This window comes from Mesoplodon bidens (assembly GCF_964165515.1).
Source record: "Mesoplodon bidens genome assembly, chromosome: 12".
Classification (NCBI taxonomy): domain Eukaryota; kingdom Metazoa; phylum Chordata; class Mammalia; order Artiodactyla; family Ziphiidae; genus Mesoplodon; species Mesoplodon bidens.
The window spans coordinates 36,823,352-36,848,897 of record NC_138168.1 but is presented as its reverse complement, the minus strand read 5'-3'; the positions used below and the strand labels follow the sequence as shown (position 1 = coordinate 36,848,897).

At 39.4% G+C, this 25,546-nt stretch overlaps 1 protein-coding gene and 1 long non-coding RNA gene across 3 annotated transcripts in view; one reads left to right on the top strand and one right to left on the bottom strand.

Moving 5' to 3' along the window:
- Positions 1-1,528, bottom strand: part of LOC308626469 — a 42,426-nt gene extending 40,898 nt beyond the window's left edge. Inside the window, exon 1 of one of the 2 annotated variants that reach the window (XR_014017253.1) lies at positions 1,305-1,528. This is a non-coding gene — a long non-coding RNA (uncharacterized lncRNA). The remainder of the gene's footprint in view (positions 1-1,304) is intronic. The other variant, XR_014017254.1, reaches the window with a different exon arrangement.
- Positions 1,529-1,672: 144 nt separating this feature from the next.
- Positions 1,673-25,546, top strand: part of ASCC3 (activating signal cointegrator 1 complex subunit 3) — a 325,470-nt gene continuing 301,596 nt past the window's right edge. Inside the window, exon 1 of the mRNA XM_081251559.1 lies at positions 1,673-1,924. The gene's annotated coding sequence lies outside the window, so the exon portion shown is untranslated. The remainder of the gene's footprint in view (positions 1,925-25,546) is intronic.

Sequence of the window (25,546 nt, the reverse complement as noted above, 5' to 3'; positions counted from 1 at the left end):
TTTCAACATGTCATCAATATAAGAATTAAGCTATTTTACATTTTTTTCTTTGTACTAAGTCTTTGAAATCTGGTGTATATTTCACACTTACTGCATGTCTCAATTTGGACCAGCCACATTTCAAGTATAAATATTCATATTTGGCTAGTGGCTACCCTATTGGACAGGGCAGTTCTAAGCAGTCTATTTACGATTTCCTTCTTGTCCCCTAAGTCTCTGAAACTGTGATGAGAACAATCTGTCATGTAAACTCCTAGAACTTATTGTTAGTACCTCTCATTATCATATAGCCTCCTTGCATTTTTTACCTTTTGATGCATTTGACTTGTCTCATAGCTAACCTGTAAATTCTAAGGCTGGAACCATGAACTGATTGACTCTCAAGGCTGTAAACACCTTTAACAAAACCATCAACTAATTCTTCTCTTGATGCCTGGCTCCCCTGCACCTAGTTCCTATTAAGTAAGCCTTCAGAATCTACTTAAAAGTCAAATCCAGGGGTCAAGGCATCCATGTAACCTAAAGCAGACACCTTCTCTGGCGAGTGCTAGAAGGGGATCTTCTTTTCAGGATCTGAAATCTGTTTCTCTCAAGTCTGCATCTCTTGAGACCATATGAAACAAATCTATGTTACATGATGAGTTTTCACATATTTGGAGATAGTCCCAGTAGCTTTCTCTCTTCTGTGAGAATCTTCCCAAGTTCAAAGAGTACTTCTTCATTTGTCATGCTTTTGAGCACTCTTCATCATTTTGCTCTTCTCTGAAATAATTCCAACTTCTTTGAGGTCTTCTTAAAGTGCTTGATCTAGAACTGAACGCAGAACTACAGAAGTAGTTTGGGCAATGAACTGTATAATTGGATCACTATTGGCTGCCTCTCTATAAAACACGGTTCTATGAGGTGTCAAGACACATTCCTTACGAGAGGGGTATGGAAGCGAAAAAAGGAGCCACAACACATTATTAACTCATACCGCCTTTGCATGCCCGGCTTTTAGCCTAGAACTGTACACACATACAGCACATTCTTGAGGTTAATTGTTCTTAATGTCATCTTCCTGATTCAATTGAGCCAGGGAATCTTCGGGTATTTTGTTTCTGGTGGGGTTAGTCCGACAAAAGGACCGACTAGAAGAGGTAACTTTAAGAGAACTAAACTGAGAATCCAGAAAGCTTAAGGAAGGCGGGACTTGAGAGGAAGGAACCATATATAAAGTGACCAGCAGCCAGGATTTCTGGCTGGCGATGACAATGGCAATTACTTGGTTCTTCACTCATATTCAGGGCTCCTCTCTCCTTTACCTGTAATAGGAATTACCTCCTCCAGGTTTTCAACTTACAGAGAAGGGCGGGGAGAAGATGGAGCCGACTCAAGTAACTGAAGGGAAATATGCTCAGGTAGCGATCTGGAGGTGACAGGCACGGCCTCGCGAGGGCTCCTCACAGACACTGAGTCCCGGGAACGCGCGCGCCCGCGCCCACGCCCGCCCGGGGGCGCGCCCTCGCCGCAGGCCTGGTCCCCCTCGGCGCTGGGCGGGCGGCGGGCGGCGGGCGGCGGGCGGGGCGGCGGCGCGCGCACGCGGGGGGGTGGGGCTGCGGGAGCCGACGTGCAGACGTTGGCGCCGCTGCGGGCGGGTGACGTGTGGCCCGCGCTTGCTCCGCCCCCTCCCTCCTCTCCGGGTCTGTGGGTCTGTCCGGCTGTCGGGCTGTCCTCGCGTACCCTGCCCCGTGGCTGGAAGGGACCCGGCAAGCCCGGCGTGGGGTGCGGACGAGAACGCGGCGGGGCAGCTGCCCGCTGGCATCCTCTGCACTGCCCTCCGCCCCTCACCCGGCGTGGGAAGTAAAGATCAAACCGAAATGGAGGGAGGCGCGGAGGCAGGAGCTGGCGGAGAGATGGGAAGCGCATGAACCGGGGCCGGGAGGTGAGGAGAAGGAAGTGGGAGGAGGAGAAGGGGTGCTGCGGCCCTGAGAAGCCGGTAGGAGGCGGGGCCAGGGTGCCCCTTGGACGATTCCCGTTCGGCCCCGGAGGCAAGCCCGGACCTGTCATCCCTCTCGGGGCCGGAGACTTGTCTGTGGTCTCGGATAGTCTCGTCCTGCTCTTGGAATTTGTAGGGTGGGGGTGGGAATAAAAAAATGAACCAGAGTCACATGTTGCCAAGGTGTTAGGCCACAACGTGATGACCAGTTGGGTAATTTTTAAAAAATTTTTCTTGTGCGTGGGTAATTTGTTTTCATTAGGTTTTTTTGTGTTTTTTTCCCGTTACAAAAATGTAGTAACTTTTTCGTTTTCTTCACGTGGACTTGGGAGAGAAATCAGCTTCCTTGTATTTTTTACCTCCACGCTGAAAAGTAAATAAAGTGGGTGGGGAGTGGACCATGGTGAATTTAGCAATCGAGGAGTCTAGAATGTTACTTCGAAATAAGTGTTGTATGTGCGAGCGTGCTGAGGTGTTGTGGCTACGTGGGCAGTTCTTTTAAATAGGCTTCTTATCATATATTAACTCATTCATTGACTGCAGTGTGTTCGTGTATTTTGCTATTTAGTTTAAAAGAAACATTTTAGCGGAAGCTAAAAATTTTATATGAATGGTATCACGTGTGTAGTTCAAACTAGTAATCATATTTTCTGTCTTTCTTTCCCTAAGTAAGATTAGATTGAAGAACGGTCACCATCACCAGATTGCATGTTTCATAGATTGAAATCACTTTTCTGAGTTTCAAAGTGTTCTCAGAAGTTGAGAATTCAGCTTTTGATTCCACTCTGGATCGTGCTTCTTTTCATGTATCTTTCATTTTTAATGATAATTATAATAATATTCTTGCATAAGAAAAATGCTCCTTAGAGATACCAGTTAAGTGTAAGCTAAATAATATTATTTAAGTGAATTAATTTTTCATAGCTTAAGTTGTGATCCCTACTGAATAGTTTTAATTTTTTTCATTCGTCATTCACTTATTTATGTCTTCATATGTACCAGGCACTATGCTGGGCCTAGGAAATCAAGAGACATAGGATGTCGGTACTTATGGAACTTCCTGTAGTCCAGCACCCTTTTAGTAGAGAATCTGGACTAGGGCTCCTCCTCATGTCATGGATCTCTAGTTGACCTAAGCAAGGCTTTTTGCAAGAATAAGTTATTGTCAGTGTTTATATGTAAGTGGCATTGAAAGAGGAGCAGATTATTTTACTTGCACAGCATGACTTGATTTTGCCTTTGATCAAAAAGATGGTATGCATGCTAGTGTTTTGCCAGTTAAGAGGAGTAAGTTTTCTTTTTGCAAAGTTGGCTTAGTTGTAAAATTCACAATTGGAAATCAGTTTCTACCTGAAAAATAATACTTTATTTTTCCAGTTTTTACATTGATCTGAGGGATCTATGTGTTAATAACTTGTAATTCATAAGCATTCTATGCACAAAGCATATTCATGAGGAAAATGTATAGTACTTGTTGAATGAAGTAAATTTATTGCCCCATAGTACCTTCCATGGGGAGGTAGTTAACATGAGCCCTTTTAGTACAGAATAATCTTGATGTAATGTGGCACAGTTTTCAACTTTGAACAGATATCTACCTGAAACTGAAATTACAGCAAAGACATTTATGGAAAGAAAAAGTGCATAATTACCAAGGAGGAGAGAGTAAGGTATCTAATATGTATTTAGTAATCATCCAAAGGGAGGCATTATGTGTTATACTCTAAAGTTACTTAAAGTAGAGACTGGATCTTATTTCTCATTTCTTTTGCCTGGTATAATACTTAGCACATAGTTGACAGACCCATATAGATGTTCATTAATTCAATATGTACCATCTCATTTGAGTATTTTGCATGTAGATGAGCAAGTGAGTATGTTTGAGTGAGTTTGTCTATTATTTGTTCATTTTCCAGCTCTGTGTTGGCTGTGATAATGTCTTATAGGTTGTCCTAATTTATTTCTGAGACTGTCTCTGTGATTCAGAGTTAATGCAATTCAACTCATGTTTGAGTATTCTGATTTTAATCAGATCATTCAGCCTGAAAGGGGCATAAAAAATCATTTTGTTATTCCTTTTCATTTTATTGATCAGAAAATTGATATCCTGAGAAGTTAGATGATTTTCTGCCATCAAACAAAAATTGGCATCTGAACTAATTTTTTTTTTTTTTCTTTTGCGGTGTGCGGGCCTCTCACTGTTGTGGCCTCTCCCGTTGCGGAGCACAGGCTCGGACACGCAGGCTCAGTGGCCATGGCTCACGGGCCTAGCCGCTCCGCGGCATGTGGGATCTTCCCGGACCGGGTCATGAACCCTCGTCCCCTGCATCGGCAGGCGGATTCTCAGCCACTGTGCCACCAGGGAAGCCCTGAACTAATTTCTTTTTATTTTTATTCTGCTGCTTCCTACTATAGTCTGTCTCTCCTCATTGTTATTTGAATAGAATAACTCTTGGAGACCTTTGTAAATTAAGATAGATTCCCATTTTATCTTCCTGGTTTTGGAGTTTTTGGCTAGTTTTCCTCCACTTCTGTGATTCCCACTTTAAAGAGAATTCTTAAGAATTGCATTCATTTTCAAAGGTTTGAACTGACATGGAAAATAAGGGTGCAATTTTGAGAGGTACATGATTTAAAGATATAATATGTAAGACAATTACCGGTAACATACAAGCATTCTCAGGATATGTTTTAATAAGATAATTGGCAAGAAATACTTATAGTTGAAGAGAAGAAAGTTCATACCTAGTTATTTAATGACTAAACCAAAGATTGTCAAACTGCTGAATCATAATCTTGGGGGGTGGTGTCTAGAAATGTCTATTTTCAAGCAACTCCCAAGTGATTCCAGTGCCACCAATTCATATTGTTGAAGAACTTCTATATTAAAGCATATGAATTCAAGAGCCTCTTAATTTTGGATAATATCTATCTTATTACACCAGAACTTCAAAAGAAGGAAGGTGGTTTATCTCAGGATTATGGAGTAGTCAGGCAGGCAGTTGCTAATGTTTTCCAGCATTTTCAAAGACTTGCTAGGTCATTTTCAAATGAAGTCAGTAACTTGCAAGTTACTCAGTTGTGTGTAGCTAAGAAGCATGGCATATGAATTTTTATTTTTATTTATTTTATTTTTTTTGTGGTACGCGGGCCTCTCACTGCTGTGGCCTCTCCCATTGCGGAGCACGGGCTCCAGACGCGCAGGCTCAGCGGCCATGGCTCACGGGCCCAGCTGCTCCGCGGCATGTGGGATCTTCCCAGACCGGGGCACGAACCCGTGTCCCCTGCATCGGCAGGCGGACTCTCAACCACTGCGCCACCAGGGAAGCCCTGGCGTATGAATTTGATAAAGGAAAATTTATATTCCATTCCAGGTGAGGAAATCCTTGCTTACCAATGAGACAACTTGTCCTTGTAGAAAAATTCTTGAAAGTGAATAAAATGTCCAACAAGCCAATCAAATAGAACAACGTAAAAATGATAAATTCTACTCTTATTTATAAATATTGATAGATATAAGTATGTCTTAATCTTGATTTAAGAAACTTAATTATAAAAGTCTACATAAATGATTTATAAGAATAAATTAATGACAGTACACAGTCTGCAAAAATAATTTCAGTGCATCCTTTCCCAGTGCACATATATTTTCTAAAATGAGACCTGGTTTAAGTAGTACCTCTAACACCAGGGAGGCTCACTAAGCGTTCTTTTTGAGCGTTCTTTAAAGAGTGAAGGAAGCTTTGAAAAAATATTAGCAATGCTTTTACTCTGAAGATTGGTGTGGTAAGGAATAACCTAAAAATCAATTCTGGAAAGCTTCACAGTAATACTCTGAGTACACATCATTGAACAGATATTTATTGAGTTCTTTGGCAGAGACCAAGAACCATACAGGGTACCAGGGAAAAGAAGACATACATCACTTTTGCACTCTTGGAGATTATAGTCAAGATGTTGGCTTTGGGAGACTGTTCAATGAAATTCCTTAAGGTGAGGAAAAATACTAATGCATGGCCATTGAATGCCCTTTTAGCCAACCTGAAGTTAGCAAAGTAGAGGCTTTGTCACTGATTAAAAAAGTGGAAAAGCTTGTATCCTAAGTCACTGATTTTGGCCATCAGCTTGGAAAAAAATGAGTGTGTTTTAGAGAGTGAGGGGTGGCTTGGCTGAACACCAAGTTTTGAAAACTCCTCTGTTTGTATTTATTAGAAACAGAACACTGGAAGAACATAGCTAAAATTCTATATCCAATGGACATTTTACCACATGTCTTGACAGCGTTTGACATGGTTGACCATACCTCTTCCTTAAAACTTATCCTTTCCTTGGTTTCAGACACCACCCTGGCCTTATTTGGCCTCCTGTTGTTCAGAATCTCCTTTATAAACCTTTCTACCCATTTATTCTGTAAAGTCTCGTGTTACTCCAGCTTCTGCTGTTCTTGTCTCCTTAGTCTTCACACAAATCCTTGGGTGATTTTTATCTATTCCCATGACACTCCTTATGATTCTCATGTTTGTATCCAGACCTCTCTCCTGAACTTCACACCTGAATATTCAGTCCCTACTGACCGTTTCTACTTATATGTCATACTGACATCTCAGACTCAACTCATCCGAGATTGACCTCATGATATTCCTAACTGCCCACCCCCACTCAAGAAAAACTCTGAGCCCTATTTCAGTGAATTCTGTCATCAACCTGATCTATAAATGTGGAGGTCAGCTGAGGTCCTCACCTCCTTCCCCACCACAGATAGAAATAATCAGAGTAAGCCAAATAAATTTAATTGAATTACCTGATTCCTCCACTTTTCTCTAAATCACTACCACTACTTCGTTTCAGGAACCCATCGTCTCCTCATCTTCATCTCTTCATCTGGATTATTGCAGCAACCTCCTAGTATCCTTCTGCTTCAGGTCTTGCCTTCCTGTGGTCCATAGTACTGCAGTCATAGTAATGTCTATTAAACATAGCTCAAGTCAAAAACTCTTCTGAAGATTTCTTTTACTATTAGAACAATTTCTAAACAACATAACTTATGAGGCCCTTCATGACCTCATCCCTACCTATCTCTCCAGCTCCATCTCTTGCCACATTACATACTCTTTGACCGCTATGCTCCAGTCATCTTTTCAGTTCCTTGAGTGTGAAATGTTCTCACCCCTCATCTGGAGTATGTTGCCCTTTTTACCTAACACTTCATCCTTGAAGTCTCAAGTAAGAAAGCTGCTTTTCCTTCCCAACCTCCTTTCTTGCTAGGCTAGACGCACCTGCTTTGTGTTCCGATAACACTCATTACTGCCTCCTTTTATAGATAGCAGTCTTAGTTTGTATTGAGATAGCTTATTTAATTGGGTTGTCTTCCCCACCAGGCTGTGAGCTTCTCAAGGGCAGGTAGCAGATTGATTTTGCTCACTGTGGTTCACCCAGCCTGGTGTCCAGCATGTAGTGGAAATACTACTTAAGAAATATCAATTGAGTGAAAGTTGTCCCTGCATTCTTCTACTATGATTTTCCTGCTGAGCCCACTCCTACCCTAGAGTTTCTAGCAACTGTTGACTATCCTTTAACCCTTGCTTTTGCTTTTCTACTTTATTAGCTTGAGATTTTGAAAAAAAACTTACCCCCAAAATAAGAATCAAATTTCTGCATATATAAGTTCTTTGAAAAGAATGGCATCATGAGTTGAATAAATCACATTAGCTTTTGATTTCTTTTGTGTTTGAGTAAACTTCCCTGTTTGTAAGACCTCTTTTCTTAGGGACTGAAATAAATTAATCAAATAATTAAGCTAATTTCTGTGAAACTATATTCTTTTTTTTTTTTTTTTTTGTTACGTGGGCCTCTCACTGTTGTGGCCTCTCCCCTTGCGGAGCACAGGCTCCGGACGCACAGGCCCAGAGGCCATGGCTCACGGGCCCAGCCGCTCCGCGGCACGTGGGATCTTCCCAGACCGGGGCACGAACCCGCGTCCCCTGCATCGGCAGGCGGACTCTCAACCACTGCGCCACCAGGGAAGCCCGAAACTATATTCTTGAGGTCTTGAAATAAAGATGATATAAGCTTCAAAAAATAAATGTATAGGAATCCAGACCTGTAAATTCTTTCTCTTTTTTTTGTGGCAGCTTTGGCCTCCCTTTTTCTTCCTGTCAGTCCATCCATCCAGCCATTATACAAATATTTACCGAGACTGCACGACGACCCTGGCACTGTTTAGGTGCTTTGGATACTGTAGTGAACAAAGCAAAGTCCCCACCCTTGTGGGGATCTTACTCTATTGGATGAAGCTGACAACAAGCACAGTGATAAGTGCCTTGAAGTAAAGTGGGTTGGGTGCACGAGAAGGATGAAGGAAAGGGTGCTGTTTTAGATAGGGTGGTCTGGGAAGGCGTCTCTGGTAAACAGATGTTTGAGCAGCAACCTGAAGGAAATGAGGGACCTACCTTTGTGGCATCTGGGGGAAGAGTGTTCATCTAGAGGGATCTGCTTGGTATGGTTATATCACTGCACCAAGGCCAGTGTGGATGCCCCAAAATGAGCAAGGAGGAGAGTTATAGGGGATCAAATCAAAAAGTAGGAGAAAGCCAGATGCCTTGGGAGTTTTGAAGTTTACTTAGAGATATGGGAAACCTTTGGGGGGTTTTGAGCAGAGGAGAGCCACGAAGCTATTTGTTTTAGAAAAGCATCATTCTTGTTTATATGTGGAAATTAGATTGTTAGGGAGTAAGAGTGAAAACAGGGAGACTAGATAGGCCATTGCAGTAAACTGGGGAAGAGATGGTAATGATGAGAAGTGGTCAAATTCTGGATATATTTTGAAGGTAGAGTTGGGAGACTTTACTGATAAAGTGGATGGTGTAAAGCATAACTCCCAAGTTTTTTGGCCTGAGCAGCAGGCAGAGTGGAGTTGTGATTTATTAAAGTGAGGTAGACCATAAGAGGAGGTTTGCATGGGAGATCAATTTTGACATTTTTAAGTTTGAGCTAGCTATTAGACATCTAAGTGGAGATGTGGAAGAGGCATGGGTAGACAAATCTGGCGTATAGGTGAGATGCGCAGGATGGGGATAAGAATTTGATGTTAGAAAAGAAATGATACTTAAAGCCTTGAGACTGAATGGGATCACCTGGGGAATGACTGTAGCTAAAGAAAAGGTCTGGACTCTGAGCTTAGGGGCATAGCAGTGTTAAAGGATAGGAGGATGAGGAGGACCCAAGAAGAGTGGAAAGAGCCAAGAGATAATGTAGGAGAAAAAACAAGACATATTGGTGTCCTAGATGCCAAGTGAAGCAACTATCCAGAAGGGCTGGGTCAAAATCTCCTGACAAGGATCAAACAAGGACTGAGAAGTAACATTGAATTTGGCAATGTTGAGCTTATTTGTGACCTTTATAGCTCTTTTGGTGGAATAGTAGAAGTAAAAGCCTGATAGGACTGGAGTGTCTGCTGTAGATAGTGATCAAAAAAGTGGGGTGTTAATTGAAAAGGGCTGTGGAGTTTTTAAATATGGGAGCAGCTACAGCATATTTTGGGGTTTTGGAAATCATCCAATAGAGAAGAAAATATTACTAACAAGGAGAGAGGAGACTTTCACTTCAGCAACTTTATCACTGTGTCCCCACTGAATGTTTTTCTTTCTTTCTCTTTGGCTGCATTGGGTCTTCGTTGCTGTGCGTGGGCTTTCTCTAGTTGCGGTGAGCGGGGGCTACTCTTTGTTGCGGTGCACGGGCTTCTCATTGCAGTGGCTTCTCTTGTTGCGGAGCATGGGCTCTAGGCACATGGGCTTCAGTAGTTGTGGCATGTGGGCTCAGTAGCTGTGGCACATGGGCTCAGTTGCTCCGTGGCATGTGGGATCTTCCTGGGCCAGGGCTCGAACCCGTGTTGCCTGCATAAGCAGGCAGATTCTTAACCACTCTGCCATCAGGAAGTCCCTGAATGTTTTTGTTGAATGAATGAATTAATGGATGGGTAGAAGTATTTTCACCAGATGCAGTATAATTTTTTTTTAATCAATGCTGAATAAAAAGTGGAATAAAGAACACTTTAGTTAACACCTCCTTTTCCAGATCGTTGTGGGAATTTTTAGGTTTCAGTCTTCTTTGGTTAGATTACCATCTTGAAGTTTACTTTTTCACCCTGGTGAACCTGGTGTTTCTCAGGTCTTTGCAGCTGCCCTCACAAATGATCTATTAAAATGTGTCACCACTACAGACTTGTCTGATCTTTTACTTTTTGTTCATTTTTCTCATTTGAACTTTTAAAGAGTTGGTACCTATTTCAAAAATTTTGAGACCTCTTGTTAACTATTATTCTTGACTTAGAAGATACAGTATTTGCCAGAAGAGTGAACGAATACAGATTTTTGAATGTTCAGAGTAGGGTTGCCAAATAAAATGCAAGGTGCAGAGTTAAATTCGAATTTCAGGTAACAACAAGTAATTTTTTTAGTATAACTATATCCCATGTAACTATGTCCCAAATATTGCATGGGACATATTATACTAAAAAATTAATTGAAATTCAAATTTAACTCTGACTTTATATTTTTATCTGCTAATCTGGCAACTGTAATTTAGAAAAAAGGTTTGTATGATTTGTAGTCTGAGAGTATAAACACAAAGGTAGATCTTCAGAGTCTGGGTCTCTGGAGAATGTAATACTGATGGTGTATTCATACATAACTCTGATGATCAAGAAGAGAGAGGTATCTCAAGAAACTGATGTTGCTGTGCCTGAATATTTTTAAAAAATATAAATTGAACATGGAGAAGGAGTACACGAACTAAGAATGAATTAAAGAAAAGAGAGTTTGTGGGACCTGTGATGCGTATCCTTGAAGAAACATTAAGGTTAGCAAGAACAATTTTTAAGCTACATTCAACAGTGTGTTTCTTGGGGCAGTTACTAGGATGTTAAAAGAGAATATAGAGTTCATTAACTACTTGATCTCTTCTTTCTTTTGTGCTAAGGAGAATGGAGAATGGACTCTGGATTGAAAATGGCAGAATTGATTTGGGTTAAATGGAATTGAAGCACATTATGGGTAGCAATATTAAAAGAGCACCCAGATGTTCAGCATTCAGTCTCTCATAAGCCTGAGCATTTTCAGTAGTGCTTTCAGAACCTGCGATTTGGCAGACATTCAGTTTGATGCTTTCACAACTCTTCTCTCTCTTATTAGGCTTCTGTGTTTATTTAAAACTTAATTAAAACTTTTAATTGTGGAGTATTTCAAGAATATGGAAAATTATCAGAAAATAGTGTAATACCCTCCTATACTTGCCATGCAGATTTAACAAGTAGTAATTTTTGCCTTATTTGCTTCAGTTCTTCTCTTTTGAAAAGTATTGCTAATTTTTTCCCCTCTTTTGTCACTTCTCTGCTGCCTCTCAATCCATTACCTTGAAGCTGGTGTATATAGTTCTCATGCATGTTTCTACATATTTCTGTGTGACATGATATAAACCAAGGCTTAATGAGGGAGATTGATGGAAAGGAATGGGATTGATTAGCCTGGTGAAGAGAAAATTTAAAGTAGGATTACAGGTTCCTTCAACTATCTAGAAGTCACTCATGTGAAAAGCGTACTTAACTTTGATAACTTATTGACATTAGGCAGTACAGATAATTTTTTTAAGTACTTTTAATATCAGAAAGCAACATGTAGCACTTAGTGACCTTTTATGGTCTATACTTACATGGAAATTTTTATAAAACATTGAAAAACATCAATGTTCCACCTACACAAATGTCATTTTTTTAAAAAAATCAACAACAATCATGATTTTCCTAATGTCTTTACTGTAAAAATGGTTAACCAGCAATCTTTAGAGAAATGACTATATTACTATTTAAAAATTTGTCAAGGGCACACAGCCTGAAATATTTAAGACATCAGAGAAAGTGAATTTTTAAAGTATGTTCTTCATGTTTTGATGCTTTTTGAAGCATGGTGTTTCTTTCAGTAATTACATTCTAAAAAAGGTGGGAGGTATCATTGACAAAACCTGTTTTTTATCTGAACTGTAGTATATATAATATGTTGGTAAGAAAAATGGCTTAGAAGTTCGAATGTAAGAAAGAATGAGAGATATGGGTCTGGCCCTTTCAGACATGTTTCAGTTTAGGAAACTGTGAATAGCAGAGGATGGAATCGATAGGGAAGTGAGAGTTCAGCTCAGAACAAGGCACAGAGAAAACATTCTTATGGACTATATTTGCCAGGGCACATTTCTGACTAATACAAAGTGAAAGAGAGTACCCTGTTTTTTTAAGTAATTAAGTTTTTATTCATAAAGATAGAAACAAACAGTTCAGACCAGAATGTTAAATAATGGTCATGACAATACATTCTTTCAGAAAGATTAAGTAAAGCATACATGACATGTAATATAGTAGCACAATAAAATTCTTACCATGTGTTTGTTCTAATTCATAATGCCCAATTAGTTAGTGCTTTACTTTCCTGTTTTTATATTTCTTGTTTACCACATAAATTCATCTGAGTCCTGATTTTAGTGTCTAGTTTTTCTCTACTTGAGAGAGAGGGGTAGAGATTTCATTCTGCTCTTATGAGGTAGGTGCCAACTTCTTTTACACAGTGTCAGTGTTAGGGTGATTTAAGAATTTCCTCTACACCGACCTTCAAGATGGCAGAGGAGTAAGACGTGGAGATCACCTTCCTCCCCACAAATACATCAAAAATACATCAACATGTGGAACAACTCCTACAGAACACCTACTAAATGCTGGGAGAAGACCTCAGACTTCACAAAAGGCAAGAGACTCCCCATGTACCTGGGTAGGGCAAAAGAAAAAAGAAAAAACAGAGACAAAAGAATAGGGACGGGACCTGCACATCTGGGAGGGAGCCATGAAGGAGGAAAAGTTTCCCCACACTAGGAAGCCCCTTCACTGGCGGAGATGGGGAGTGGCGGGGGGGGAAGCTTAGGAGCCACGAAGGAGAGCACAGCAACAGGGGTGCAGAGGGCAAAGCAGAGAGATTCCTGCACAGAGGATCGGTGCTGACCAGCACCCACCAGCCTGAGAGGCTTGTCTGCTCACCCACCGGGGCGGGTGGGGGCTGGGAGCTGAGGCTCAGGCTTCGGAGGTCAGATCCCAAGGAGAGGACTGGGGTTGGCTGTGTGAACACAACCTGAAGGGGGCTAGTGCACCACAGCTAGCTGGGAGGGAGTCCGGGAAAAAGTCTGGACCTGCATAAGAGTCAAGAGACCATTGTTTTAGGGTGAGCGAGGAGAGGGGATTCAGAGCACCGCCTAAAGTAGCTCCAGAGGTGGGTGTGAGCCGTGGCTATCCGCGTGGACACCAGAGATGCTCATGAAACACTAAGGCTGCTGCTGCAGCCACCAAGAATCCTGTGTGCAAGTACAGGTCACTATCCACACCTCCCCTCCTGGGAGCCTGTGCAGCCCACCACTGCCAGGGTCCCGTGATCCAGGGACAACTTCCTCGGGAGAACACACCGCGTGCCCCAGGCTGCTACAACGTAACGCCAGCCTCTGCCGCCGCAGGCTCACCCCACATTCCGTACCCCTCCCTCCTCCCAGCCTGAGTGAGCCAGAGCCCCCGAGTCAGCCGCTCCTTTAACTCCCGCCTGTCTGGGTGAAGAACGGAAGCCAGAGGGTGACCTCTATGTAGAGATGGGGCCAAATCCAAAGCTGAACCCCAGGAGCTGTGTGAACAAAGAAGAGAAAAGGGAAATCTATCTGTGCAGCCCAGGACAGCGGATTAAATCTCCAGAATCAACTTGATGTACCCTGCACCTGTGGAATACCTCAATAGACAGTGAATCATCCCAAAACTGAGGTGGTAGACTTTGAGAGCAATTGTAGACTTGGGGTTTGCTTTCTGCGTCTAATTTGTTTCTAGTTTTATGTTTATCTTAGTTTACTATTTAGAGCTTATTATCATTGGTGGATTTGTTTATTGATTTGGTTGCTCTCTTCCTTTTATATGTATATATATATATTTTTTTTTCTTTTTCTCTTTTTGTGAGTGTGTATGTGTGTGCTGCTTTGTGTGATTTTATCTGTATAGGTTTGCTTTTACCATTTGTCATAGGGTTCTGTCTGTCTTTTTTTTTAGTATAGTTTTAGTGCTTGTTGTCATTGGTGGATTTGTTTCTTCGTTTGGTTGCTCTCTTCTTTTTTTTAATTAATTACTTTATTATTTTAATTTTTTCTTTCTTTCTTTTTTTTTTCTTTTCTCCCTCTTCTTCTGAGCTGTGTGACTGACAGGGTCTTGGTGCTCTGGCTGGGTGTCAGCCCTGAGCCTCTGAGGTGGGAGAACCGAGTTCAGGACATTGGTCCACCAGACACCTCCCGGCCCCTTGTAATATCAATCAGCTAGAGCTCTCCCAGAGATCTCTCTCTCTCAATGCTAAGACGCAGCTCCACTCAATGACCAACAAGCTCCAGTGCTGGACACCCCATTGCAAACAACTAGCAAGACAGGAACACAACCCCACCCATTAGCAGAGAGGTTGCCTAAAATCATAATATGGTCACAGACACCCCAAAACACACCACCAGACGTGGCACTGACCACCAGAAAGGCAAGATCCAGCCTCGTCCACCAGAACACAGGCACCAGTCCCCTCCATCAGGAAGCCTACACAACCCACTGAACCAACCTTAGCCACTGGGGGCAGACACCAAAACAACGGTAACTATGAACCTACAGCCTGTGAAAACGAGACCCCAAACACAGTAAGTTAACTAAATGGGACCACAGAGAAATACACAGCAGATGAAGGAGCAAGGTAAAAACCCACCAGACCAAACAAATGAAGAGGAAATAGGCAGTCTACCTGAAAAAGAATTCAGAGTAATGAGAGTCAAGATGATCCAAAATCTTGGAAATAGAATGGAGAAAATACAAGAAACATTTATCAAGGACCTAGAAGAACTAAAGAGCAATCAGTGATGAACAACACAATAAATGAAATGAAAAATTCTCTAGAAGGAATCAATAGCAAAATAAATGAGGCAGAAGAATGGAAAAGTGAACTGCAAGATACAATGGTGGAAATAACTATCGCACAGCAGAATAAAGAAAAAAGAATGTAAAGAATTGAGGACAGTCTCAGAGACCACTGGAACAACATTAAATGCACCAACATTCAAATTTTAGGGGTCCAAGAAGATGAAGAGAAAGAGCAAGGGACTGAGAAAATATTTGAAGAGATTATAGTTGAAAACTTCCCTAATATGGGAAAGGAAATAGTCAATCAAGTCCAGGAAACACAGAGACTCCCATACAGGAGAAATCCAAGAGAAACACGCCAAGACACATATTAATCAAACTATCAAAAATTAAATACAAAGAAAATATATTAAATGCAGCAAGGGAAAAACAACAAATAGCATACAAGGGAATCCCCATAAGGTTAACAGCTGCTCTTTCAGCAGAAACTCTGCAAGCCAGAAGGGAGTGGCAGGACATATTTAAAGTGATGAAAGGGAGAAACCTACAACCAAGATTACTCTACCCAGCAAGGACCTCATTCAAATTTGATGGAGAAATGAAAACCTTTAAAGACAAGCAAAAGCTGAGAGAATTCAGCACCACCAAACCAGCTTTACAACGAATGCTAAAGGAACTTCTCTAGGCAGGAAACACAAGAGAAGGAAAAGACCTACAATAAAAAACCCAAAACAATTAAGAAAATGGTAATAGGGACATACATATTGCTAATTACCTTAAATGTAAATGGATTAAATCCTCCAACCAGAAGACATAGACTGGCTGAATGGATACAAAAACAAGGCCTGTACATATGCTGTCTACAAGAGACCCACTTCAGACCCAGGAACACATACAGACTGAAAGTGAGGGGATGGAAAAAGGTATTCCATGCAAATGGAAATGAAAAGAAAGCTGGAGTAGCAATTTTCATAACAGACAAAATAGACGTTAAAATAAAGACTATTAGAAGAGACAAAGAAGGACACTGCATAATGATCAAGGGATCAATCCAAGAAGAAGATATAACAATTGTAACTATTTATGCACCTTGCATAGGAGCAGCTCAGTACATAAGGCAAATGCTAACAGCCATAAACGGGGAAATTGACAATAACACAATATTGTAGGGGACTTTCACCAATGGACAGATCATCCAAAATGAAAGTAAATGAGGAAACACAAGCTTTAAATGACATATTAAACAAGATGGACTTCATTGATATTTATAGGACATTCCATCCAACAACAGAATGTACTTTCTTCTCAAGTGCTCATGGGACATTTTCCAGGGTAGATCATATCTTGGGTCACAAATCAAGCCTTGGCAAATTTAAGAAAATTGAAATCATATCAAGTATCTTTTCCAACCATAACACTTTAAGACTAGATATCAGTTACAGGAAAAAAAACTATAAAAAATACAAACACATGGAAGCTAAAAAATACACTACTAAATAACCAAGAGATCACTGAAGAAATCAAAGAGGAAATCAAAAAATACCTAGAAACAAATGAGAATAAAAACACGACAACCCAAAACCTATGGGATGCAACAAAAGCACTTCTACGAGGGAAGTTTATAGCAATACAATCCTACCTTAAGAAATAAGAAACATCTCAAATAAGCAACCTAACATTTCACCTAAAGCAATTAGAGAAAGGAGAACAAAAAAATAAAACCCCCAAAGTTAGCAGGAGGAAAGAAATCATAAGGATCAGATAAAAATTAATAAAAAAGAAGAAAACAGTAGCAAAGATCAGTAAAACTAAAAGCTGGTTCTTTGGGAAGATAAACAAAATTGATAAAATATTAGCCAGACTCATCAAGAAAAGAAGGGAGAAGACTCAAATCAGTAGAATTAGATATGAAAAGGAAGTAACAACTGACACTGCAGAAATACAAAGGATCACGAGAGATTACTACAAGCAACTCTGTGCCAATAAAATGGACAACTTGGAAGAAATGGACAAATTCTTAGAAAAGCACAACCTTACGAGACTGAACCAGGAAGAAATAGAAAATAAAAACAGACCAATCACAAGCACTGAAATTGAAACTGTGATTAAAAGTCTTCCAACAGACAAAAGCCCAGGACCAGATGGCTTCACAGGCAAATTCTATCAAACATTAAGAGAAGAGGTAACACCTATCCTTCTCAAACTCTTCCAAAGTATAGCAGAGGGAGGAACACTCCCAAACTCATTCTACGAGGCCACCATTACCCTGATACCAAAACTAGACAAAGATGTCACAAAAAAAGAAAACTACAGGCCAATATCACTGATGAACATAGATGCAAAAATCCTCAACAAAATACTAGCAAACAGAATCCAACAACCTATTGAAAGGATCATACGGCATGATCAAGTGGGGTTTATTCCAGGAATGCAAGGATTCTTCAGTATATGCAAATCAATTAATGTGATAAACCATATTAACTAATTGAAGGAGAAAAACCATATGATCATCTCAATAGATGCAGAAAAAGCTTTCCACAAAATTCAACACCCATTTATGATAAAAACCCTCCAGAAAGTAGTCATAGAGGGCACTTACCTCAACATAATAAAGGCCATATATGACAAACCCACAGCCAACATCCTTCTCAGTGTTGAATAACTGACACCATTTCCACTAAGATCAGGAGCAAGACAAGGTTGCCCACTCTCACCGATATTATTCAACATCATTTTGGAAGTTTTAGCCACAGCAATCAGAGATGAAAAAGAAATAAAAGAAATGCAAATCGGCAAAGAAGAAATAATACTGTCACTGTTTGCAGATGACATGATACTATACATAGAGAATCCTAAACATGATACCAGAAAACTACTAGAGCTAATCAATGAATTTGGTAAAGTAGCAATACAAAAGTAATACACAGAAAACTCTTGCATTCCCATATACTAATGATAAAAAATCTGAAAGAGAAATTAAGGAAACACTCCCATTTACCACTGCAACAAAAAGAATAAAATACCTAGGAATAAACCTACCTAAGGAGACAAAAGACCTATATGCAGAAAACTATAAGACACTGATGAAAGAAATTAAAGACGATACAAACAGATGGAGAGATATACCATGTTCTTGGATTGGAAGAATCAACATTGTGAAAATGACTGTACTACCCAAAGCAATTGACAGATTCACTGCAATCCCTATCAGACTACCAATGGCATTTTTCACAGAAGTAGAAAAAAATTTTTCACAACTTGTATGGAGATACAAAAGACCCCCAATAGCCAAAGCAATCTTGAGAAAGAAAAACGGAGCTGGAGGAATCAGGCTCCCTCACTTCAGACTGTATTACAAAGCTACAGTAATCAAGACAGTATGGTACTGGCACAAAAACAGAAATATATATCAATGGAACAGGATAGAAAGCCCAGAGATAAACCCATGCACCTATGGTTACCTCATCTTTGATAAAGGAGTGAAGAATAAACAACGGGGAAAAGAAAGCCTCTTTAATAAGCTGTGCTGGGAAAACTGGGCAGCTACATGTAAAAGAATGAAATTAAACACTCCCTAACACCATACACAAAGATAAACTGAAAATGGATTAAAGACCTAAATGTAAGGCCAGATACTATAAAATTCTTAGAGGAAAACATAGGCAGAATACTCATGACATAAATCACAGCAAGATCCTTTTACATCCACCTCCTAGAGAAAGGGAAATAAAAACAAAAATAAAGAAATGGGACCTAATGAAATTTAAAAGCTTTTGCACAACAAATGAAACCTTAAACAAGACGAAAAGGCAACCCTCAGAATGGGAGAAAATATTTGCAAGTGAAGCAACTGACAAAGGATTAATCTCCAAAATATACAAGCAGCTCATGCAGCTCCATATGAAAAAAAAAAAACCAATCCAAAAATGGGCAGAAGACTAAATAGACATTTCTCCAAAGAAGATATACAGATTACCATCAAACACATGAAAGAATGCTCAACATCACTAATCATTAGAGAAATGCAAATCAAAACTACAATGAGGTATCACCTCACAGTGGTCAGAATGGCCATCATCAAAAAATCTACAAACAAATGCTGGAGAGGGTGTGGAGAAAAGGGAACCCTCTCGCACAGTTGGTGGGAATGTAAATTGATGCAGCCACTAGGGAGAACAGTATGGGGGTTCCTTAAAAAACTAAAACTAGAACTACCATACGACCTAGCAATCCCAGTACTGGGCATATACCCGGAGAAAACCGTAATTCAAAAAGAGTCATGACCACAATGTTCATTGCAGCACTATTTACAATAGCCAGGACATGGAAGCAACCTAAGTTTCCATTAAGTGATGAATGGATAAAGAAGATGTTGCACATATATACAATGGAATATTACTCAGCCATAAATAGAAACGAAATTGAGTTATTTGTAGTGAGGTGGATGAATCTAGAGTCTGTCATACAGAGTGAAGTAAGTCAGACAGACAAAAACAAATACTGTAGGCTAATACATATATATAGAATCCAAAAAAAAAAAAAAAAAGTTCTGAAGAACCTAGGGGCAGGACAGGAATAAAGACACAGACAGAGAATGGACTCGAGGACACGGGGAGGGGGAAGGGTAAACTGTGTTGAAATGAGAGAGTTACATGGACATATATACACTACCAAATGTAAAATAGATAGCTAGTGGGAAGTAGCCACATAGCACAGGGAGATCAGCTCAGTGTTTTGTGACCACCTAGAGGGGTGGGATAGGGAGTGTGGGAGGGAGTCACAGCAGGGAGGGCATATGGGGATATATAGCATTGTAAAGCTATTATACTCCAATAAAGATGTTAAAAAAAATAGAATTTCCTCTACTATGCATAAAACAGTAAGTAAAGATCAAAGCCATCATATCCTTTGGTAAATACTTTTTTGGATTTGGAGTGTATAATCCTAGTTGTCGGAATATAAAAACTTGCATCAGATTTCTAAAAGATCACCAGAGCTCATATTCAGGAATGTAGTAGTGTTCTGTATAATTGTGGTACAGAGGAACAAGTAAGTGTACAAGGTCATGATAATTCTTTGTCTAAACAGCTAAGGCTTGCTCCAGAGCATCACTTGATCTTTGGTTTGGTGTATGAGGGTACCTCCTGAGAGGTTTCAATTCAAATTAATCTTTTCAGGGCTTATTAGGGGACAGGCACAAATTCCTTGGGTCTGTCTTTAAGAGGCCCATAGATTGGGATGGAATGAGAATGTTGCCTTTCTCAGCTAATCTGGCCCCAGACCTTTTTCACTGGAATGAAAATATGTACTACTTCGTATGTTGTGGGTCTCCTCCCTGTGTTCTCTACAGTATTGTGTGCTGGTTTGTTCCTTGTGGGATGTTCTTTCTGACTATTCTTGTTCTCATGTGTGCTGATTCATTATTCTAGCCTCTTATTTTCCCAAGAACATTTAAAAGAAAACTTTTCTTATCCTTTGTTGAAAGTAAAATTAATATAACCATGGGGGTCTTCTGTAGACTCTGGTTTATAGTTATAAGCCTGGCTAGGTTTTCTCCCCCACCTTTGGATGGGAAACCTGGAGTTGATATAAGTAAGTAATTGGAGGGAAAAGTTAGAGAACAATAATCTCATTTATATAAATTTTATTCTTAACAAGCCATTATAAATTTTGATTTATACAAAAAGTATATATGTATATACTTAATCATCTTTCCCTTTCTTTCTCTGTTCTCCATGCTCTGAGTGTGTTTTCTAATTTGACTGGAAACTATTCAAGAGCAGTTGCTTCATGCTTAAGAATGAGTTAGGATCTAAAGTGAACTTGTTGGCTGGAAACTATAAATAGTTAAAATTTGCCTGAAAATTCTTTAGGAGGACACCAGGTTGTCACAACATACTGTCTCTCAATATGTTGTATGCAGCCACATTTTTCCTCCAAACTTGGAACATATCACAGTTTCTGAGGGTGTACCAGATGAAAAAGTTGGCTTGTGTTTAATGGCCATGTTGTATATTTTTTTAAAAGGGAGCTTAGTTTTAAACTTTGGAGTCATGCAGTGCAGCAAGATTCTCAGTTTGATATGCATGTAGTGATTGAAACAGATTAAGAGAGCATCATATTCTTGTTGCTCACCCCCATTCACTCTGGAGCATGTACTGAGTACATGAAATAGTGGGCAGAATCTCTAATATTACTGTTTGTGTCTGTCTGTGCCTTATATTTGGCCTCTTATGTTTGATTGATTCAAATAATGAAATGCACCTGTAATGTGACTCCACTACATTAACCAATTGGTGGCAATAAGGTACAATAAAAGTAAGGAATACAAGTTCAATACGATGAAGTTAAAATTTTCTTTAGGATTTACCATGAAAAAAACCACCCCCTTTTGAAATGGCATCATAGAAGATTATATATATAATGTTTTACATATATTAAGGCTATTAAGGCTGATGTTTTCTGAATTCTGATCTAAACAGTGTAAACTATATCACAACTTGATTTTTTAAACTTTTAAAAAATAAATTTATTTTATTTATTTATTTTTGGCTGTGTTGGGTCTTCGTTGCTGCAGGTGGGGTTTCTCTAGTTGTGGCGAGAGGAGGCCACTCTTCATTGCTGTGCACAGGCTTCTCATTGCGGTGGCTTCTCTTGTTGCAGAGCACGGGCTCTAGGTGTGCGGGCTTCAGTAGTTGTGGCTCACGGGCTCTAGAGTGCAGGCTCAGTAGTTGTGGCGCACGGGCTTAGTTGCTCTGCAGCATGAGGGATCTTCCCGGACCAGGGCTCGAGCCCATGTCCCCTGTGTTGGCTGGCGGATTCTTAACCACTGTGCCACCAGGGAAGCCCTCCATTTATCTTTCACCCACTGAAATTTTCTTTCTCTGGCCATTTTTTTTGAAACTATGTGTACTAAAGTCATCTAAGACTTGAGAGTGGCTAATAACGCTGGACTCTGTAGCATGACATTTGAAACTTTCTTTTTTCATGTGATACCACTTTCTTCATATGACAGCTCTTTGCTAATCTCTTAGGACTCTGTCCTTGGCCCTCTACTGTCTACTCTCAAGAGGTTTTTCGGGGTCCATGGATAGGTTTCATGACATTCATGCAGCCTCTGAAATGAATTACAAAATGTTTATATGTGTATATGTCTATTTTCTTAGGGAGAGGGTCCACAGGTTTATATATATAAATAATTTGACTTAAAGGAATATGTTCATCCATGCTTTTAACTACGTTGAAGTGATAACACTAAATTCTGTACTTCCAGCCCAGACCTGTGATAGGAAACCCCAAACTGTATATCCCACTTGATGGCCCATGATCAAAACTTTCCAAAGCAGAATTAATCATCTTTTGTCTTCCAGTTTGCCCTCTGTACCCATACACTCTGCTGTTCTGCTTCTCCCGAACCAGAAATATGGGTGTCCTGCCCTTTTCCCCTTGATCTTCACATCCTGTCCCGTGAATTTATTCTATCTCCCAAATATAAGTATCCCTCAGATCCATCCTTTTCTGCCTTTCCCTGCCTCAGTTGTATCCTCTGTCTCTCACCTGGTTTCTTAAAAAACCTTTCCAACTGGTTTGCTTGTCTTCAGTTTGACCCCACCTTTCATCTGTTCGCTACACTTATATTTGAGTCACTTTTGTACAATGTGTTAAATTTTTTATCAGGATAAAAAATGCTTAAATTGAGACATGTTGTTGGATCTCTGCTTACATCTTTAGTCTTATATTTCATGAGTCTCCAAATGCACTATTATATAGGGATTTTTTAAGCAATAATCTGTTATTTTAGTTTTCTTCTTTATATCTCTACCATGGAATAACCTTTTCTTCCCCACCAGGCCAGCTCATTCAAGTCCTTTAAATCTCAATTTCCTTCCTTCTTATCTACCTTCCTTCTCACCCTCTTAGGTGTTTTCTCCCTTGTCTTCCTGCAGTTATATCTGTACATATTGCAACTATTTTTCTTTCTTTTCAACCATACTGTAACCTTGTTATTTAGGGCAGCTGCAGTCATACCAAAATTTTTTTTCTTTTAATCTCTAGATCCTTTCAGTGTATCTAATATATTGTGGGTGATCTGTAGATATTTGCTGATTAAATGAATAACCAAAGATTTAAAATTGGCTTTCTCATTTTGACCTTTATACATTTCAGATACCCTTAAATGTTGGTGATCTTTTTACTGGTACAGAATACAGTGAGTTTTGAAGAATAGAGTTCTGTAAGCCTTATTTATACTCAGTGCCTAGCACAGTTCCTACTAGGTAGGAGATACTCAAGTATTTGTGAATAAATGATTTATAGGTGATTATGAGGAAATGAGCTGTTACATTTTACAGTGTTGGTCATTTAACTGAAGGAAGAAAATAGATAAAACCAAATTAGAAAACCAAGTAATGTGCTTTACTTCAGTTTTTGACAAGTAAAATCCATAATGATTATTTTGATGAGCCCTCAGGAAGCTTTAGAGTTTTCCTGTTAGTGTAGTGTATAACAGTGTGATCTCATTACCAGGCCCCATTGTTAGATCTCTTCTTAGAGTTTCAGTGTGAGCGGTATCTTGTTTTGTTAGGGTTTGTTAGGTTTGTGAATTAGAGTAAAAATCAATGAAATCTTACTGCCTGCTTTTTAAAGAGAGGGACAGGACATTCAGATTATTGTGAGATATGTCAAAATGATGAAAGTAGTGGTCCCAAATACTTGTTAATTCATAAGACCTTGCCTGAGGCAGAATAGTCCATATATCCCATGTCTCTTGTTCTGATTCTACATTTTGAAAGCACTAACGTGTGAGGTTAAAAAGTAGGTTCCGAGGCAGAATACTGTTCAGTTTAGTGTCAAGACCTTTCTTTAAAGACTTCTGACTTAATGTCAGTCATCATGAATAGCGTTCTTGTCTTTGAGTAGAATTCTCTCAATCTAGATAGAGAATTTAAACTCCAGTGCCCTAAGGCATACATTGTATGCTTTACTTCTCAATGGATGATATTAACTATGTTCCATCTGTAGGAGAATTGAGAAAAAAGTCATTCAGTTCACTTTCAGTAAGACCTTGTTGAGAAAAACTGCTGGGAAGCAGATTGTGCAACCTAACTCAAGCCACCGAATTCTTAATATAGACAGAAACTCCTTGGTTACTATTGATTTGAGACAAAATTGAATGGTGACTTCAGAATTAAAGATACTATCTCTAAAACTGGTTCTCAAAGTATGGTCCTTGACCTGCTGCATCACTGGAGAATTTGTTGGAAATATAAAATTTTTGTGCCCCATCTCAGTGCCATCTGATCTGCTGAATCAGAAACTTGGAGGTGAAGAATAGGGTGGTGGGGCTTAGCAATTTGAGAAGCCCTCTGGTGACTTTGATGCACACTAAAGTTTGAGAGTCTCTTTGCTGTCCATTGACTCCTGCTTTCATTTCTTCTTCCAGATGCTCCAGAAAGTATGTTATCCAGTGTTAGAAAAATCCAGGTGTGGTTCTCTGAATCATCTTGTTTCCAGAAATGCTCTCCTAAATTCATTCCCAATGGATACTTGAAATTTGAAGTCAGCTAGCTAGGGAGTTTATTTGCAGATTGGATCATTTTACTTTTCTGATTGAAGTTCTTCAGTGTGGTGTGGATAATCCATCGTTTTTTGCCCCAGCCATTCTCATACCATTTCCTTACAGATTTGTAATGCAATCATCTGTTTTTTAATCTTTTGTGTTTCTGATTTCTAATCTAATTGTATTTTGCTCAGAAAATATGAGCTATATCAGGGGTCAGCAGACTAATTTGGTCACCCTGAGCCCAAGAATGGTGTTTTTTGTTTGTTTTGTTTTTTAAAGAAAAAAAAAAAGCAAAGATTATACAGCAGAGACTGCCTGTGGCCTGCCAAACCTAAGTATTTACTCTCTTTCTGCAAAGTTTGTTGACCCCTGATCTATATGATACTTATTTTTTGAAATTTGTTGAGATTTACATTATGGCCTCGTATACATAGACTATTTAAAATTGTTACAAGTGTACTTGAAAAGAATATATATTTTCATATATGTTAGGTTAAATTTACTAATTTCATGGCTCAAGTTCCCTATTTTTTGTTGAATTTTTGTTGATTTGACCTATCAATAGTTAATCAATTATTGAACTTTCACTTTGCTGTTGGACTTGTTACTTTCTTTTGGAGGTCTATTTGTTTTAATTATTTTGAAGCTATTCCATCAGGGCATGCAAATTCAAAAGTTTTATACCTTCTTAGTGAGCTGTATCTTTTATTATTATGTAGAGAAGTGTTTTGTTTTGTTTTTTTCACCCATCCCTAATAATACCTTTCATTTTTAGAGTCTTTTTTTGTCTGATCTGATACTATTGGTATAGCCACCAGCTACTTTTGGTTATTATTTAACCAAATATTATTATTATTTATTTAGATATTATTTACCAGCTACTTTTGGTTATTTACAGGAGGATCTTATTCTATCTCTTAACTTTCAACCTTTCTCTGAGGTGTAGCTCTAGTGTTTACTTGATTGCTGTTTAGTAATTCAGTCTGTCAATCTTTTGGGTGTTAAGATTAATTCATTTACATTTATTGTGAGTATCGATATATTTGGACTTGTT